General features: G+C 44.8%; 1 pseudogene; it reads left to right on the forward strand.

Annotated features, from left to right (window-relative positions):
- The first annotated feature begins 977 nt into the window (after positions 1 to 977).
- On the forward strand, positions 978 to 2,001 carry LOC103126521 (mast cell protease 8-like; annotated as a pseudogene).
- Positions 2,002 to 18,132: the final 16,131 nt, after the last annotated feature.

Here is an 18,132-nt window from a genome sequence, read left to right on the forward strand (position 1 = left end):
TCAACAAATGTCAATGGCCTGGATTCACCTATTAAAAGGCACAGAGTGGGAAGACGGATCAGAAAACACAACCTAACCATATGTTGTCTGCAGGAATACCACCCAACTCAACAAGACAAACACAGATTCAAAGTGAAAGGATGAAAAACTACCATACAAGCCAGTGGACCACATAAAAGGGCAGGAACAGCTTTGCTCATACCTGACATGATAGACCTTAAAATAAATAAAATTTAAAAAGATAGGGATGGACATTTCTTAGTGCTCAGAGGATCAATCAATTAAGAGGGCTTAATGATTATCAACATCTATGCACCCAAGGAGAGGCCATCTAAATACATCAAACATCTACTGAAAGAGCTACAGCAATATATTAACAGCAACACAGTCATAGTAGGGGACTTCAGCACCCCACTCTCTCAGCTTGACAGATCATCCAAGGCAGAAAAAGCAATAAAGAAATGAAGGAGCTAAATGAAGAGATAGATAAACTAGAACTATTGGACATTTTCAGAGTAAAAATTATGATTTCACTATTTTCAGACCATCTTGAGTGGAGCTTGAAGAAATCATGTTAAGTGAAATACGTCAGAAACAGAAGGATGAATATGGAGTGATCTCATTCACAGGCAGAAGTTGAAAAACAAGATCAGAAGAGAAAAAACTAAGCAGAACTTGGACTGGAGTTGGTATGTTGCACCAAAGTAAAAGACTCAGGGGTGGCTGGGTGGGTAGAGTTCAGGTCCTAGAACAGGATGGCAGAGAACCTAGAGGGGGGTTGTATTGTTGTGTGGAAAAATGAGAAATGTTACACATGTATAAACTATTGTATTTACTGTCGACTGTAAGACACCCACGGTTGTCAGATGCCAAGTGGCACCACTCCAGTCTTTTTTCTGGGAACAGATCCAGACCACTTTTTTCTCACAGGGGAGATCTTCTGGGGCAGAGAAGCCAGGCCACACTCCCAGCCCTCCATGGCACTTGTGAGGTTTCTGGGTCAAAACAAAGTCGAGCGCAGATGTGGCGGTTTCCTGATGAGAAAAGACTTTGTGATGACAGCAGTTCACTGCTTTGGGAGGTGAGCAGCACTTATCAGTCCTTCTTTCCTGGGATCACCCAGCATCCCTGTGCCTGTGCCTCAGGAAGGTCCTTGCTCTCAGTCAGGGGCCTGTCAGAGGAGCCACGGAGCTGCCAGGCAGGGGAAAAGAGTGTGGGCACTGGGTAGAGGTTCTAGAGGGGCTGTGTGAGCAGGGAAGGTCCTCCAGGAATTCAGTTGCAGAGAAAGGGAGAGAGATGCTCCCAGGTCCCCCCCTCCCCCAATATCAGCAGCTCACTCAGCCTTTCAGACACTGTGTGGTAGCTCCTGTGACTTATAATGTCCTCCTTTCCAGCAATATGATGGTCACCCTGGGTGCCCACAATATCAGGATAACAGAAGACAGCCAGCAGGTCATTCCTCTGCTCAAGCCTACCCTCACGAGTATTATGATGGAAGGAAAGTCGTTAATGACATCATGCTGCTAAAGGTATGGTCTTGCCACTCTCAAGTGCTCTTTGGTAAGCAGGAGCGTCCCCTCACTCCTCTCCCAGCTCCCTTCTGTCAACCTACAGGCAGCTCTTCCCAGGGCAATGGTGTACGTAGGGGCTGGGAGTGGTGCACAGAGGTGTTGGACTCAGTAGGACTCAGCTGAGTCCTGCTGCAGGCAGGATATACGAGCCCTCTCTCCCCTTTCCCACCCGCTGAAATCCAAGGCCCAAATCAACTCTTATGTGAAGTCCATTCAGCTGCCTCCAAGTCAGAAGCGGGTAAAGCCAAACATCATGTGCAGTGTGGCAGGCTGGGGGTCTATGGCTGATGGCCGCTTTCCAGACAGACTCCAAGAGGTGGGCCTGCAGGTGCAGGATAAGCTCAAGTGCAAGAACGTCTTCCGTGATTACCATGACTCCATCGAGCTGTGCGTGGGGAACCCCCAAAAAAGATGGCCACTGGAGCTGTAAGTGCACAGCCCCTCCCAGCCGTTCCCCAGGGTCACTCTGCACAGCGGTCAGGACTGGCCTGCTCCAGCTAGTGCCCCGGGGTGCTCTGGTGTCCCCCCCCCAGGCCTCTCCCTGTAGACATCTTCTAGGTTGGGCCAAGGACTACAGGATGGGTGCCTGGGGCTGGACTGAGCAGAGAGGCAGCAGAACCAGAACCCCCTCACCAGGTGGGGACCACAGAGGATGGGGCTCTGCTCCACCTCAAACTCAGAGCCAGGGCTGCAATGATGGCCACTCAGACCTCCCCATCCTGATTTCTTTCCTGAGGATGGGCAAGAGAGGACTGGGCAGAAAGGAATGGCAGAAGGGAAGCCCGGGGGAGTGCCTGACTTGCTCTCTTTCTTTCTTCCTTTCTCTCTCTCTTTCTTTCTTCCCTTCTTCCTTTTTCTCTCTCTCTTTCATTCTTTCTTTGCTCCTGGAGACCAATTTTTTCCATTTCTCATTGGATAGGAAAGAAAAATTGCAAGAGAGAGGAGGAAGATAGAGAGTGGGAGAGAAAGATACCTGCTGACCTGCTTCACCCTTGTGAAATGACCTCCCTGTAGGTAGGGAGCTGGGGGCTCAAACTGGGATCCTTGTGCGGGTCCTTGCGCTTAGTACAATGTGTGGTTAACTCAGTGTGCTATCGCCCGCCCCCCTCCCCACTCTTGTTCATTTTATGTCCACAGGGCGACTCTGGGGGACCCTTTGCATGCAAAGGTGTGGCTGAAGGTATGTCCGCTAGGCCTCAGTGTCAAAATAGTTGGGGATACACAGCTAGAGACTGAAGAGGAGGAAGGAAGCTTTGTCACTCAAAATTTCCCCACATCACTCATCTGTCACCTGAGCAAGGTAGCCTACACACCGACCTGGTAGAGCAGTGTGTGGGCTAAGGTGTTGAGCCTGGGCCCCCACATCTGGGAAGAAGCAGGTGTTGTGGTGAGGAGCACAGTTCTCTGAACTCAGGTGCTGGAGTGCTCAATTCTGGAGTGCTCAGCTCTGACAGGAAGGTTTTAAGTCTTAATTCTACTTAGGAGGTAGCAACCAGCCTAACAGCTGAGGTGACTTCTTGTTCTTCTTCTCCTCCTCCTCTTCCTCCTTTTTTTTTTTTTTTTTAGATTTCACAATTTTAAAAAATATTTATTTATTGTCGGGTAGAGACAGAGAGAAATTGAGGAGGGAGGGAGAGGGAGAGAGGGAGAGAGACAGAGAACGTGAAGTTCTGCTTTACCACTCGGGGAGCTTTCCCCCTGCAGGTAGAGACCAGGGCCTTGAACCTGGGTCCTTGCGCATTGTAATGTGTGTGCTTATCCAGGTGTTCCACTGTCTGGCCCCTACTCCTTTTTGTTCTTTCAAGTTCAGACTTTACAGAAGCAGGATTTCTGAGCTCTTTTACACGGAACACTGTGGGCCACTCGCATGCAAAGGGCAGGCCCCGCTAGAATCTTCTCACCTCAGTTGCCTCCCCAGGTAACTGCTCGCCTAAGGCTTTGGCATCACCCTCCACCCTCAATAATCTGGGCTCTTCTCCAACCATCTTCCAAGCTGCACGTGCCGAAATACTGTGGTGACCCTTAGACACCTGTTGTCAGCATGTGGGCTTCTTGACTACTGGCTAAGTAATATTTTATTTTCTTTGGAAGCATAGAGGTCTTGCCAGTGTCCAGGACTGAAGGTGGTAGTGTCACTATGACAAAGCAGCTGGTTATCAGTAGACGGCACTTGCCTCATGCAGCTGTTGGTTTTCTCATCGCTGGGGTTGGTTTCTGACCCATTTAGCCCCACTGTCCTTCTCATGTGACAGATAATCTTCATCTGTGTAAGTGGGACATTAGCTTGGTTTAACTTCCCCCCAACACAGGCACAGACAATACCCTTGGGCAGCTTCCCTGCTCCCTGTCTCCTATGACCCTCAGTGATGCCGCTGCTTCCTCTCTGAAGGATTCCTCTGGTGAAGGATTCCTGCTTCTGGTTCTCGTCATTGTGCTCAGAGAGAGGAGCAGCGGCTCTGGGAGCTTGTCAGGAATGCGAGTGCCTTGACTGAGGACTTTCCAGTGAACAGAGAGAAGCAGAGCAAATCAAAACTCGAGTCAGCCCCTTGAGGAACACCGTGTGCATATGGGCACCCTGGCTGTCCTGAGGAGATCCTGTCACTACAGCAGACAAAGAAGCAAGCAAGCAAACAAAAACTAATTCTCCCTGTAGTCCATAACTGGCACACAAGACTATAAGGAGCAGGAAAGATCGTTGATATTAACTGATGTCTCCTTGTAGACTAGATATTTTGATGATTTTTTTTATTTGTTGTTAATAGTTTGTTCCAAGATTACAATGTATAGTTCCCACACCACACCCACCATCAAAGTTCCATATCCCCACCCTCCAAACTCCTGAAGATAACCACCATAGTTCTCACAAGTTTTACAAACTGTACACTAGATAGTTTACAGGAAACTTGATGCTTAATTGTGTGGTTTCATCTCAGAGTCTGCTTGGAATTCATCATTTGGGATATAAATCACTAACTTCCAAGAGTTCTCAGCACATCACACTGAACTAGGGAGGACAGAAGAGATTCAAAATCATCACACAGTTCACTTCACCATGACATAAAATGTCCTGAAAGATGGTGAGGCCATTTCAGAGGAAGAGGTCATGCTGCGTCCATTGGTCCCAGGAGACAAGGAGTTCTGACAGTAGCATGTATGTGGCCCTGAGGTGGAAAGGGACTATTAGAGAGCAGAGTGTGCAGAACAGTGCCTCCTGGTGGAGTGGAGGAGCGCTGGAGCTGGAGCTGGAGCTGGGAGGTTCAGGTCCGTCCTGCTCTGATAGAGAAACCTCCATCTGCCTGCACCCTGAAAAGGTCCCTTCCTTTCTGAGATCCTTTGAAAACATCATATTTATATTGTACCAAAGCAAAGAACTCAGGGGAAGGAGGGATGAGAGGCAGAGAGGGTGTTGGGAACTCAGTACATGATAACAAAAAAGGGCCTAACTGGGGTTAAGAGCATTTCACAGACACCTATTGGAGCAAGATGAGAAACTGTACTTATGTGTTAACAACTGTATTGTAAACCACTGTCTCCTCCCACACCTCAATAAAATGATGTGGAAAAAACAACCTGTTTATTTATTTATTTTTAGCACTGCTCAGCTCTGGCTTATAGTGGTACTGTGGGTTCACCCTGGGAACACTGAGGCCTAGTCAGGATAGTATGTGGCATAAGCCACTGATATCACACTGGTCCTTGAGCCTCATGGTTTGATGAGGCTGCAAAGTGCTGTCAGTGGGTTTTACATTTTGACTTTTAAAGCAATTGTTTTATAAAGTAAGATTTGAATCATTACCACATATTTAAAATCATATTTTATGAGGTTTTCAATTTGAATCTTCTCTCTTCTCATCACAAATGAAATCTGAGGGAGCCTGGCTGTCAGTTGGTCTATCTGAGCAACCCCAGGCACACTGCAGATGGACCGATAGCTTTAGAGAGCTGGGAACTAGCTCCTGAAAAAGGCTAAGAAGTGACACCATAGTTCGTGCTTTTTGACTTGCTTTGGTTGTGAGAATATTTTGTTTGATGTGACTAGAAATCTCTGTAACTTGGGCTCATTAAGAGTAGAGCTTTAGGTGGGGGTAGATAGCATAATGGTTATGCAAAGAGACTCTCATGCCTGAGGCTCCAAAGTCCCAAGTTCAATTCCCCATACCTCCATATGCCAGAACTGAGCAGTGCTCTGGTTAAACAACAAACAAACAATAAAAAAAGAAAGAAAGAAACAAAGAAAGAAAGAAAGAAAGAAAGAAAGAAAGAAAGAAAGAAAGAAAGACCAGAACTATAAGTCAAGCAATGGGGAAAATGCTGGGTATAATGGGGAAAATGCTGGGCATTTGTGAGGGGTGACCACAAAATGATCATCTAACAAAAACCTGTCATGGTGGTGAGAGCACAGAGACCCAAGGTCCAGCCTGCTGACACTGAGGCAGGAGGGTGGGTCTCAGCCCAGCTTAGACCAGCACACATCCCTTCTGTGCTGAAGGGGAAGCATCTGTGTTCAGAATAGTCTGTGTAAATAACCAGGAACCGACACTCAGCCGGACACTTTGTCCTCAAGTTCCTCAAGTCCCCCAACCCCCCTATTCTTTCCTCATTGTTCCATTCTAAGTTCTGGACATTTGCCCACCTGAGACAGGTGCTGAGTCAGGCAGTGACACCCACCTTGCTTGTGAGACAGGAGTGCAGTGTGCTCAAATGTGCTATTTTGTTCTACTCTACTTTATTAGCAAGGTTTATATACAGAGAGTAAGTTACACCCCCCATACACACACACACACATGCACACGCACACGCACACGCACACACACACACACACACAGCCCAGAGCACTGTTCCTTTCCCTCATGTAACTCTGTCTCTAAATCCACTGCATACCTCAATACTTATGAAACTGCAAGAGACAGAGCGAACTCAGGAACCTACAGAGGAGGCAGTCAGAGAGGAACTGAGTGCCACGCCCCACTCAACTCCAGAATGATGGGTCTGACAGGGTCAGCACCCAGGAAAACTCTCTTCAAGGAAGAAGAATTCTGGGAGTGGGTCTTGGCATTCTGAGCAGATCTAAACTGGAAACTCTGATTATTGTTTTCATTATGTACCTGGTAATGATGCTGTGTAATCGGGGACAAACAGCCCCTCTTCCCAGATTAGATACAGATGAACAGGAAATGAGGTAGACAAAGTTATGGGTCATCAAATACATAAAGTTTTAGGAAAAATTCTTAATAATACTTACTCACCTCCTCTTATGAAATATGTTAAAACTCTACGTAAAATACTATCTGCTAAGCCTATTACTCAGAAATGCATCACCCCATGAAGTACAACATTACTGTGTAAAACTGCAAGACCATCTAATCAAGAAATGAGCTTTGTTCCAGATATTGTTTATGTAAGACTGAAGGATATATAAACTCTCACTTGCTAAATAAAACTTGAGTTCAGATTCACCCTCTAACAGAGTGTGGTGTGTTCTGTTCTCCTGACCCACCAGGTGGTCGGTCACCTTCAGAGTTCCCTGATCCTTCCTGCTGCTCTTCCGCCTGAGCGGTCCCTCGCAACTGGGAATCCCAGGTTACAAGTTAACAGCTTGTCCCTGGGCCACCACTGACACTCTGCATCAAAGTGTCACATGTGCATAGAGCCTGAGGGCTGCCTGCAGTCTGATGGGGGCAGGGCAGGTGGTAAATAATTTCCTTCTGTCAGAACCTCCCAGAAATTCATCCGATCCTCCTTGGCAGCAGTTTGCTGACAGATGGCAAATCACTTGTAAGTGTGAAGACCTCCCAGGAATCCCTGATCTTCTCCTTGGCAGTAATTTCCTGAAATGTCATCTCATGAAAACTTGCTGGGCTCCACTGGAAAGAAAGACCCCCCCCCCCTTGCTCAGCACCCCTGCTGGCCTGTGGCCCAGCTTCCCTTCTCAGCCGCTCCCCTGTGCAGTCCGGGTGACGGTGCTATCAGGGTGGGTGGGTGACTTTGCACAAAATTCAGAGTTCTGTTAGTAATTTCTGAGTCTGGACAGGTTGCTGGTAGTTTTATTTTATTTTTCCCCTCTTTCCTGGTGTTTACTTTGCTTTCTTCAGACTCCCAGGGTTTGGGGGTGTTTCGGGGAGCAGATGCACGTGGGCAGCCTGCACAAGAGGTCCCTGCTCTGTGAGATGATCGGCACTGTCTCTCTGTCCTCATACCCATGGCTCTTGTGAGCAAAAACAGTGGACAGAGCCTTACCTGGACACATTGGTGTCCCTACACTCGGTTAAGGGCTGTGTTGGAGGCAGCCTTGGAGGGGCTTGGGCTGTGCCATGCAGCCTAGGCTTCTTCCCTTGGGATTCCCATGTGCTGAGGGTTCTGAGAGCATGAGCGCCCTGACCCCAGTAGGGGCAGAGCTCCAGGGGCTGTATTGCGGCATGGGCAGAGGCTCAAACGACTGTGAATGTTTGCCTGTTGTTAAAATGCTTTTTTGTTTTTATTATTTTTTAAGATTTTATTTATTTATTAATGAGAAAGACAGGAGGAGAGAGAGAAAGAACCAGATATCACCCTGGTACATATGCTGTCGGAGATTGAACTTGGGACCTCATGGTTGAGAATCCAATGCTTTATCCATTGCAGCCCCCCCCCAACCATTAAAATGCTGTTTTAAAATAAATAACTTTGGGGGCCTGGTGGTAGCGCAGCGGGTTAAGCGCAGGTGGCGCAAAGCGCAAGAACCGGAGTCAGGATCCCAGTTCGAGCCCCGGCTCCCCACCTGCAGGGGAGTCACTTCACAGGCAGTGAAGCAGGTCTGCAGGTGTCTGTCTTTCTCACCCCCTCTCTGTCTTTCCCTCCTCTCTCCATTTCTCTCTGTTATATCCAACAACAAAGACATCAATAACAACAACAATAATAACTACGACAACAATAAAAAAAAGGGCAATAAAAGGGAAAGTAGATAAATATACAAAATTTAAAAAATAAATAACTTAATTCATTAAGAAAAAAAAAAACTCACCTGGGCCCAAGCAAAAGTTACTAAAGTCATGGCCCCTGGGAACATACCTAAAATAGACCTTTCTAGCTAGCTTCTTACCACCCTAAAGTCCCTGTTCTCATCTTCTCTGTTCCTACTTTTTTGTTCTTGTTGACTAAACATTTTGTCCTGCTTGGTATCTTATTGACTTTTAGCCATCATGTTGCAGATACTATTATTGCTCTAGCCTGACTTCCTAGGGCAGATGACCTCACCAATGTGTCCTGAAGTCTCACCTCTCCAGAGCCCTACCCCACTAGGGAAAGACAGAAACAGGCTGGGGATATGGATCCACCTGTCAACACCCATATCCAATGGAGAAGCGATTACAGAAGCCAGACCTCCCAGCGTCTTTACCCCCAAATAAATTTGGCCCCGATAATGAGAAATGACCAGAGGGCTCTGAACCCCAGTTTCATCAGAACCCTGAGAGAGAAGAGGAAAAAACAAGGGACACTTGAAGGGAGTAATAGGTGTGGGTGCGACTTAAAAAGGAAGAAAACGTGCTCGTGGCGCAAAGCACATGAACTGGTGTAATAAGGATCCTGGTTCGAGCCCCCGGCTCCCCTCCTGCAGGGGCGTCGCTTCACAAGTGGTGAAGCAGGTCTGCAGGTGTCTATCTTTCTCTCTCCCTCTCTGTCTTCTCCTCCTCCCTCAATTTCTCTCTGTCCTATCCAACAGCAATGACAGCAATAATAATAATAATAACAACTAACAACAAGGGCAACAAAAGGGAATAATGACCTCCAGGAGCTATGGATTCATAGTGCAGGCAACGAGCCCAGCAATAACCCTTGAGGCAAAACAAACAAACAAACAAATATAAATGAATAAAAGGCAGGACACACACACATCTGGACAGAAGAAAGCATGGAGACCAGTAAGTCACGCTCCCCATCCAGGAGGCCTAGCTGATGCCCCTGTGACATAAAGACACAAATACAATGTCCCAGTGAGGCTTCCTTGCCTCTGTTCTCTCCCAGGATGTGCTGAACCAGGTCTATCACTCAGTACATAGTGCACAGAAATAATAGTGACGATAACTACACCAAGCAGCTTCCCTTCTGGGGGTCCCACGGCTGTCCCCAGGCAGTGATGCAATATGAGAAGGGAGACCATGACCCTGGAGGGCAGCTGAGAATAAGCTCACAGCTTCTACAAAGCTAAGAGCAGTTACTGGTCCCTACACTTTTTATCTGACCATAATGAAAGAGCCCATCTTCATTAACGTCCTCAATGCCATTGCCTCCTGGTCCTTCTTTTTGCAGTCAGTCTGTACAGGCAGACCTTGCAAACCTACTAAGATGTCAGAGTATAGTTTCTCCACTCCTCCCACAGAATACAGAACCTTGGAACACAGTGGAAACCCAACTACTTGTTTCTCCTCCAGATTGCTAGTCCTTTGCACTCTCTATTTGGATTTTGACATCAGCTTGTGAAGAAGACGCCTTGTCCAGGTCAGACTGCATTAGACACTCCCTCCCTACTGTCTCTATGGGCTGTGAGGACAGGATAATTGTTATGCAAAAGACTTTAATTTTTTTTTTTAGTTATAAAAAGGAAACTGCTAAACCATAGGATAAGAGGGGTACAACTCCACACAATTCCCACCACCAGAAATCTGTGTCCCCTCCCCTCCCCTGATAGCTTTCCTATTCTTTATCCTTCTGGGAGTATGGACCCAGGGGCATTATGGAGTGCAGAAGGTGGAAGGTCTGGCTTCTGTAATTGCTTCCCTGCTGAACATGGGCGTTGACAGGTAGATCCATACTCCCATCCTGTCTCTCTTTCCCTAGTGGGGAAGGGCTCTGGGGAAACAGAGCTCCAGGACACATTGGTGGGGTTGTCTGTCCAGGGAAGTCTGGTTGGCATCATGCTAGCATCTGGAACCTGGTGGTTGAAAAGAGAGTTAACATACAAAGTCAAACAAATTGTTGATCAATCATGAACCTAAAGGCTGGAATAGTGTAGGTGAAGAGTTGGGGGGGGTCCTCCATTTTGTAAATAGCTAGTAGGCATATTTTAGTTATATTCCAAAGGGCCTGTACCTATACTAGTGTATTTTTTTCTTTTTACTCTGAGTTTGAAATCTGATATGCAGGTGGATCCAAGTTATTGTCTGGGGAGATGATGACATGGCTGGAAAAGGGACCAGAAAACTGGATCAGGGAAGAGAATAGCTCCCTAATATGGGAAAGAGGTATAAACATTGTTGACCATAAACCCCATCGATTTGATGTGGGGCTCATATTGAGCTTAGGAGCCTATGTGACCTCTGCATCTCTGTAGATCTGAGCTCACATTCTGTGGTCATGAGTAAGAACATTCCAAGCTGCCCCAATATCGACCCATCTTCCTCAGGTGTAGCATAGAGTATGTTGTCCATCCTCCCTTCGGAGGATGGAACATTCTCTACCATTGTTGATCCAAATTGAGGGCAAGGTCCTATGGGGGCCCACAAAGGGGTCTATTGTGTTGTTCATGATAAAAATGACCAGTAACAGTGAAGAGAGGGATTTATTTGAGGTCTAGACCCATCATGTCTGTTTGGGAATCTCAGGACTCCCAGCTGATGGAGTGGCCTGATAGTGACTAAAGAGTCATCATTAAAATATACCAGTATCTTGCCCTTATTCAGCTTGCAAAAGACTTTCATACCTGGGGCTCTGAGTTCCCAGGTTCAATACCCACCACCACTATAAACCAGAGCTGAACAGTGCTCTGGGGTGTGTGTGTGCATGTGCATGTGCGTGTGCGTGTGCGTGTGCGTGTGCGTGTGCGTGTGCGTGTGCGTGTGTGTGTGTGTGTGTGTGTGTGTATGGGGGGTGTAACTTACTCTCTGTATATAAACCTTGCTAATAAAGTAGAGTAGAACAAAATAGCACATTTGAGCACACTGCACTCCTGTCTCACAAGCAAGGTGGGTGTCACTGCCTGACTCAGCATGGGGGAAGGAGACTGAGTGTTCTGTCTCAGGTGGGCAAATGTCCAGAACTTAGAATGGAACAATGAGGAAAGAATAGGGGGGTTGGGGGACTTGAGGAACTTGAGGACAAAGTGTCCGGCTGAGTGTCGGTTCCTGGTTATTTACACAGACTATTCTGAACACAGATGCTTCCCCTCCAGCACAGAAGGGATGTGTGCTGGTCTAAGCTGGGCTGAGACCCACCCTCCTGCCTCAGTGTCAGCAGGCTGGACCTTGGGTCTCTGTGCTCTCACCACCATGACAGGTTTTTGTTAGATGACAACAACACAAGTACACAACACAACTACACAACAACACAACTACACAACAACACAACTACACTACACAACAACACAACTACACAACAACAATGCAACTACACAACAATGCAACTACACAACTACACAACAACACAAGTACAAAACTACAGAACTACAGAACAACACAACACATGTACACAACAACACAACTACACAACAACACAACAATGCAACTAAACAAATACACAACGCAAGTACAAAACTACACTACACAACTACAGAACTACAGAACAACACAACTACACAACACAAGTACAAAACTACACAACACAACTACACAACAACACAACTACACAACTACACAACCACATAACACAACTACACAACCACATAACACGACTACACAACACAACTACACAAGTACAAAACTACACAACTACATAACTACAGAAGAACACAACTACACAACAACACAACTAAACAACTACACAACACAACTACACAACTACAGAACAATACAACACAAGTACAAAACTACACAACTACACAACAACACAAGTACACAACTACACAACAACACAACTACATAACACAAATACACAACACAACTACACAACACAACACATCAGCACAACACAACTACACAACACAACACACCAGCACAACAATACAACTACACAACACAACTGCAAAACTATACAACTACACAACTACACAACTACATAACAACCACACAACACAACAACACAACTACACAACACATCAGCACAACACAACTACACTACACAACACAACAACACAACACACAACTACACTACACTAACACAACTACACAACAGCACAACACAACTACACAACAGCACAACACAACTACACAACAACACAACACAACTACACAACACTATACAACTACACAACAACACAACTACACAACACAACAACACAACTGCACAACTACATGTACAACTACACAACTACACAACACAACCACACAACACAACACAAATACACAACAACACAACACATCAGCACTACACAACATACAACACAACAACACATCAGCACAACTACACAAAACACAACACAACAACACAACTGCACAACACAACTACACAACACAACTACAAATTTACACAACTACACAACAGAACACAATTAGACAACTACACAACTACACAACAAAACACAACTACACAACACAACTACAAATTTACACAACTACACAACAGAACACAATTAGACAACTACACAACTACACAACAAAACACAACTACACAACACAAAGCAACAACGGAACAACATAACTACACTACACAACTACACAACTACAGAACTGCACAACACAACTACACAACTACAGAACTACACAACAACTACACAACTACACAACACAACTACACAATTACACAACTACACAACAGAACACAATTAGACAACTACACAACTACACAACACAACTACACAACACAAAGCAACAACACAACTACACAACACAAAGCAACAACAGAACAACACAACTACACAACTACAGAACTACACAACACAACTGCACAACTACAGAACTACACAACAACACAACTACACTACACAACTACAGAACTACACAACAACACAACTACACAAATATAGAACTACACAACACAACTACAGAACTACACAGCAACACAACTACACAACTGCACAACTACACAACTACACAACACAACTACATAACTACACAACAGAACAACACAATTAGACAACTATACAACTACACAATACAAAACAACAGAGCAGAACACAACTACACAACATAACACAACTACACAAAAACACAAAAACACATCAGCACAACACAACTACACAACAACACAAGTACAAAACTACACAACTACACAGCACAACTACACAACACAACACAATTACACAACTACACAATTACACCACACAACTACACAACACAATTACACAACTACACAACACAACTACACTACACTACACTACACAACTACACAACACAAAAACACAACTACAAAACAACACAACTACACAACTACAACAGAACAGCACAACTACACAACACAACTACACAACTGCATAACTACACAACACAAAATAACAACAGAACAACACAACTACACAACACAACACAACTACACAACACAACAACACAACACATCAGCACAACAAAACTGCACAACTACACAACAAAACAAGAACAAAACTACACAACTACACAACTTCAAAACACAACAACTACACAACACAACTACACAACACAGCAACACAATTACACAACTACACAATTACACAACACAACTACACAACACAACTACAAAACTACAAAACTACACAACACAACAACACAACTACACAACAACACAACACATCAGCACAACACAACTACACACAAAACAAGAACAAAACTACACAACTACACAACTGCACAACACAACTACACAACACAACTACACAATTATACAACACAACTACACAACAACACAACAGAAAAACAGAACAACACAATTAGACAACTACACAACTATACAACAGCACAACTACACAACTACACAGCACAAAACAACAGAACAACACAACACTACACAACTACAGAACTACACAACACAACACATCAGTACAACACAACTACACAACTACACAACACAAGTACAAAACTACACAACTACACAACTGCACAACACAACTACAAAACACAACTACACAACACCACTACACAACTACACAACTATGCAACACAACACAATTACACAATTACACAACTACAAAACAACACTACACAACGCTATACAACAAAACACAACAACACAACTACACAACACAACTACACAACAACACAGTTACACAACAAAACAACACAACCACACAACACAAAACAACACAACTACACAACAGAACAACACAACCACACAACTACACAACACAACACAAAACCATGACACAACTACACAATAGAATAACACAATCACACAACTACACAACACAACACAAAACCACAACACAACTACACAATAGAACAACACAATCATACAACTACACAGCTACACAACACAACTACACAATTACACAACTACACAACACAATTACACAACTACACAACAACACAACTACACAACCCAACTACACAACAACACAACTACACAACACAACAACACAACTGCACAACTACACAACTACATAACACAATAACACAACTACACAACACAACTACACAACTACACAACTATATAACACAACTACACAACACAACTACACAACACTACACAACTGCACAACTACACAACTACATAACACAACAACACAACTGCACAACTACACAACTACATAACACAACTACACAACAACACAGCTCCACAACAACACAACAACACAACTGCACAACTACACAACTACATAACACAACAACACAACTGCACAACTACACAACTACATAACACAACTACACAACAACACAGCTCCACAACAACACAACTACACAACACAACAACACAACTGCACAACTACACAACTACATAACACAACAACACAACAACACAGCTCCACAACTACACAACTACATAACACAACTACACAACACAACTACACAACAACACAACACAACTACACAACTACACAACACAACTACACAACACAACACAAAACAACAACACAATTACACAACTACACAACACAGCTACACAACACAACATAAAACAACAACACAACTACACAACTACACAACACAGCTACAGAACAACACGACTACACAACAACACAGCTACACAACACAAAACAACAACACAACTGTTGGGAACATGTGTGAGCCTGATAGAGCTTAGGGAGAACCACCCCCGTCCCTGGATGGAGGTCTGAGAAGATAACCTCTTGGTAAGTCTCTCTCAACCGAGATGAGCATAAGGGGGGAAACTCAGACTTGGTTCTTTCCTTCTTGACTCTCAGGCCCACAGATACCCCAGTGCTTCCCTCCATTAACTGCAGGCCACATGGCCACAGATTCACTCATTCAAAGTCACCTTCTGATCCCAGAAGAACACACCTTATCACACACTTCATCACACATCTCAGACCCCAGACAAGAGAAATTCCAAACTATATGGCCTTTTGATATCCATCTTCTCTCTGTCTCACCCTACAGGTTTAACCCCTATGCTTCTCTCAAATACCTTTGGATAATTAAGTTGCTTGTGTTATGGAAAATAACTGTCTTGTATCTCATCAATTCCTGTCATACCAACCCCCTACCTTAGGGGCATGCTGACTGTTAAGAAACCTGTAATTTCTGTCATATTTCAACCATAATTACCTCCATTGTTTTTCTATTTAACTCATGTCAATTTTGCTAATAAACGGACTCTAGGATTCTGGGACTGAAGGACTCAGATTCTAGATTCACGCTGAGTCCCCCGGTGTCTTTTACTTCGTGTCACCCCTGTCATGAGCGAAAAAGAACCAGCCCGTTACCTTTCCCCTGGAGGACACCCTGCCGGAGAAGGAGAGAGACCCCCCGAAACACAACTACACAACAACACAACACAACTACACAACAAAACACAACTACAAACTACACAACACAACACAAAACAACAACACAACTACACAATTACACAACTACACAAGAACACAGCTACACAACACAAAACAACACAAAAGAACTACACAACTACACAACAACACAACTATACAACTACACAAGACAATACAACTACACAACTACACAACACAACTCAACTTCACAATTACTCAACACAACTACACAATTACACAACTACACAATTACACAACTACACAACACAACACAACTACACAACAAAACTACACAACTACACAACAAAACTACACAATTACACAACTACACAACACATCTACACAACACAACTACACAACACAACACCACAACACAACTACACAACAACACAACTACAGAACTACACAACAATACAACACAACTACACTACACAACAACACAACACAGCTACACAACAACACAGGGAACCCCAGGGGACATACGTCATAACTTTTCCGACCTAGTATTTCTAGTGCACTTTCATATTAACTATTAAGTTCATGCAAAGATTACTAATCCATCAGCCTTCTAAGCCCATCAGCCTCCCAAGCCTGCCCAATAAAGTGTACCACCATGCTGGATGCCTCACTGGTTCTCTGGCTTCTCCCTTTCTCTAAGATTCTCTGTCTCTTCTCTTAACACATCAAAACATATGGAATACAGACAGAGAGAGAGAGAGAGGCTGAGACTTAGCACAGACCCCTGCAAAGGAAGTACCCTGGGAATCCCTATTTGCCTGGGCCACCACTCACAGGCTGAATCAAAGTGTTCACAATGTATATAAAGCCTGGGGGTGGCTATAGTCTGAGGAGGGGTGGGGGTGGGTACAACAGAAGGCAAATCATGTGTAAGTGTCAGTGCCTCTGAGGAATCAAGTGTCTGCTCCTTCGCAGCAATTTCCTCAGCTGTCATCACCTCTCCTAAATTTGCCTGGGTGGAAATGGCAAGGGCTTAGGTGGCTGTGGGGTCCTGGTGTGTGATGACGTGAAGGAGTCTAAGCTGGAGGTGAGAGTTTTGCAGGCAGCTATCATGGGGAGATGAAACACTGCCCACTGCCAACGACTATACCGTAGGACCCGGGTGGCGGCACAGCCAGTAGAGGGCACATGTTAGATAGAGTGTGCAATGACCCAGGTTCAAGCCCCAGGCCTGCAGCTACAGGGAGAAGCTTCACTAGCAGCGAAGCAGTGCTGCAGGTGTCTCTCTCGTTCTCTTTACACCTCCCTTCCCTGTCAATTTATATCAATAAATTAAAGGAAAGAAAGAAGAAACCAGGGATGAGTGGTAGCAAAGTGGCTTCAGCACACGTAGTATGAAGCGCAAGGACTGGCGCAAGGATCCCAGTTCAAGCCCCTGGCTTCCCACCTGCTGGGGGGGGGGTCACTTCACAAGCAGTGAAGCAGGTCTGCAGGTGTCTATCTTTCTCTCCCCCTCTCTGTCTCCCCCTCCTCTCTCAGTTTCTCTCCGTCCTATCCAATAAATGGCCTCCAGGAGCAGTGGACTCATAGTGCTGGCAGGGATAACCCTGGAAGAAGAAAGAAAGGAAGAAAAGAAGAAAGACAGAAAGAAAGACAGAAAGACAGACAGACAGAAAGAAAGAAAGAAAGAAAGAAAGAAAGAAAGAAAGAAAGAAAGAAAGAAAGTTCTGAAGAATACAAGCAGCAGAGCAGGCAAATCCCAGTGACAGCCCTGGTGGCAGTAAAATAAAGAAATGCGTAAATACTTCTAAAATAATAAAACTGTAGTGCAATCCATTA

This window comes from Erinaceus europaeus, chromosome 16, assembly GCF_950295315.1.
Source record: "Erinaceus europaeus chromosome 16, mEriEur2.1, whole genome shotgun sequence".
Lineage (NCBI taxonomy): Eukaryota > Metazoa > Chordata > Mammalia > Eulipotyphla > Erinaceidae > Erinaceus > Erinaceus europaeus.